General features: G+C 34.9%; 1 long non-coding RNA gene across 2 annotated transcripts; it reads right to left on the bottom strand.

The window, feature by feature from the left end:
• Positions 1-374: 374 nt before the first annotated feature.
• On the bottom strand, positions 375-2,600 carry LOC147494322 (uncharacterized). Of its 2 annotated transcripts, XR_015199429.1 has the most exons (4): positions 2,543-2,600; positions 2,210-2,442; positions 978-1,076; positions 375-721 (listed from the first exon to the last, which is right to left on the bottom strand). It is a non-coding gene; the product is annotated as an uncharacterized LOC147494322 (long non-coding RNA). The 2 variants fall into 2 exon arrangements; XR_015199428.1 differs by having other exon boundaries at positions 2,210-2,599.
• Between the last annotated feature and the right edge of the window lie 565 nt (positions 2,601-3,165).

Raw genomic sequence — 3,165 nt, 5'->3', positions numbered from 1 at the left:
TTTTTTCATACCGTGGTAACAACCACCGTGACAAATACTTCTAACAAAACCGTAGGGAAAAGTACCTCTTATATACCACGGTTTTAAGTAAAACAGTGGTATTAGTATTTACAAACCGTGGTTAATAGTCCGAAAAGTTTGGTCTTATATTTACAAACCGTGGGAAATAGTGATAATATATACGACGGTTGGATACAAACCGTAGGTTATATAAACTGATTATACCTCGGTTCTTATCAAACCGTGGTGTATAGTCATTACAAACCGTGGGTTATATAAATTGCTTATACCTCGGTTCTTATCAAACCGTGGTTTATAGTCTTTTTTTTTTTTTTTTTTTTTATTTTATAAAAACCCCTAATTATTTGATTCTAATCATATTCATTCAACCTGCAACCTGCCCATTTTCACCATATATATCCACACTGGATTTAAAAACACATTGCTTAAATAAACAATTCATAGTGCAACACAAACAAAAGAAATAAATTTACACATACATCCAACACAAAGACATTGAATTGCTAACACAATTTGAAAACAATCCATTCCCAATCGAAAATCCAAATTATAATCAATACAAATATATTATAAAAAACCTCCAAGCCAACTTATTCTATTTTGTTTTGTATTCGAAATAACTTCACCAAGAACATCCTCCTCTATGTTGGCATTCTCGTCCCAAGAACATTCAGCCAAGATTAAACAAAATTTGGTCACCCTACAAAAGAAATAGTCGTGATTAAAAAATAAAATAAAAAAGTACTCATTCAAGGATCAAAACAATTAAAATTGGTGGCATATATTCATTCAAGGAATTTACCCCCCTGTGGACTCTTTAACAAGCAAGCTTACAAAAAAAATGCAGCATTTGGCACCTTTCTAACAGACAAAGGTAAGTGAATGCATGATATAAATAAATATGCTACAAGTACATAGAGCTCGGATACTATAAGCATAAAGAACCCGGATAATACCTTACTCAAATAGCAGTGATGATCGTCAGAATGGAGAGCATGCAATTCTTTTTTTTTCTTTTGGTCTTCTTGCTTTTCCCCCTTCATCGAATTGATACCCTACACAACACACCCAACGACAACAAAATGATCTATCGAGCTAGGAAAGTGTCACGCCCCAAATCTCAAACAACTATATACCTAAGATACATGACTTTTTCTGGAAAATTTTTAGCAGAATCTCCTCTGTATTTTCAACATTTCATAAATAAAAATCCTGTCATAACCTGAAAATTTAAGCAATATACTTCTCATTGATTAACCCAACTACTTAACCGTCTCGACCAATGCCAGAGCAGTTAAGTAACCGGTTTGCAAAATGAGATCACTGCAACACTAAGACTTAGTACGCCAAAGTACTTGAATGTCTCGACTAATGCCAGATCATCTAAGCACTTCGTACAAAGTCATTATCGAAAACACAAGTTAAATATATACATCCAAGTCCCATAACTATCAAAAAGTTTACATCCTTAACAAATAGTACTTACTATAAAATTTTCTAAATGAGATATGAAAGACGTTCAAAGATAATAGCTACGGACCTTAGTCACCTTTTAATACTTTTAACCAACAAACTCTTGTAAAACCTTTCAGCAAAGAGTGAAACCCAATATATGACAAGATTAAAATAAGAAGAATTAGATGCACCAATTCATTCAAAGCTTTCTTCTCCTGTGTTCTTGCTGCCCACTCCTACCTTTTCATGTAATTATATTGAGGTGGATGAGTGTACCCTCGAAATTGTGAGAGGGAGACCAAGGAAGAGAAACCCCTCCAATTACCACAGAGAGAGAGAGAGAGAGAGTTCGTGTCCTCCTTTTCCAGCACTCCCTCCCCCCTTTTTCCCGTGGATTCTATTGCACCCCTAAATCCACCTTAGGCCCATTACTGGAAGTAATGGCCCAACTCATTCTTAATCTAAAAAATGTGGGGTTTTACAGAAAGAACTTGCCAATGTGAAAAGATTAATTTACCAAACTATTATAGAAGATTTTAAAATACTTTAGAAACAAAAACACCACTTCTACAAACCTAGGATTGTCCAAAAAAACAATTCTCGTGCATCAAAATGTACTAGCAAGCCATGGACCCAACATAACACTAAAAAGCAGGGGAACATTAATCTAGATCTATTTGGTCTCATTCTAGATGAACATGCAATGTAAGCAATAAATATATTCGTCGAGTACCTGAAGCTTCGTGAGGAGATTGATCTGAACTATTTTTCATCTGGAACCGATGGTTTTGAAACTTCACGAGCTTTATCAACTTCCATTAATTAGTTCTTGTGGAGTTCCAGGATTGGGATCGAACTCCTAAACTTGTATTCCAAGATAGATTGTTTACAGTCTTAAGTGTATGCCAGATTCTCATAAATTTAAAAACAACATACGAACCTCTTGGATGCATATGGTAGTCTCTTCTGTTGAATATAAAAGAAAGGACAGAATTAAATAATATGAAGAGAAGTCGTGGTCCAAAGAAGCAAGAACAAGATATTGTATACAAGAAGTTGCACTCACAAGATTTGCTATCGCAACTGTATGCAATGTCTGCATGGGTTAAGAAAATATATTAAGCACCCCAAGTTCAGTTAAGTAGTTTAATTTGCAGATGGAAGCTAAAACAAACCTGCTCTATTAGCAACAATATATCTTAAAAAGAAAGCACAACCAGGCCAGCACTATAAAAAATTGATGCTGCCGAGCTCATCACAACATACTTGACCAGAAAAATGCCACTGAAAAAAAATAAGACTGCAAAAAACTTACATAGCAAACAAGGGCTCACGTACACTGCCGTGATCAGCTAATCTTTTTTTTTTTTACCTTATCCTCCATCCAGGCATGAATCAGATGCTCTACCTCTGTGGTAGGCATTAGCAAGTCACTAATAGAAATAGCCCACACAGAAGACTAGTATAGCCACCAGCCTCCTCTTTAACTTAACCAATTATATATAAAAATCATAAAAGAGAGTGATCCATGGTACAATCTTATAAATAAGGAATTGCAAGAGAAAAAAGTATGTACCAGAGTGTTCTCATAGTCATGAGTGGCGATAACAATAATAAATTCCAATTATGCGAACCGCACATGCATTATACAAATACACCAAAAGTTCCTATTCAAATAGCTAAGAGAAA

Source organism: Coptis chinensis, chromosome 6, assembly GCF_015680905.1.
Source record: "Coptis chinensis isolate HL-2020 chromosome 6, ASM1568090v1, whole genome shotgun sequence".
In the NCBI taxonomy this organism is placed as follows: domain Eukaryota; kingdom Viridiplantae; phylum Streptophyta; class Magnoliopsida; order Ranunculales; family Ranunculaceae; genus Coptis; species Coptis chinensis.
Note: the sequence above shows the minus strand (reverse complement) of the source record. Positions and strands in the feature narration are given on the sequence as shown.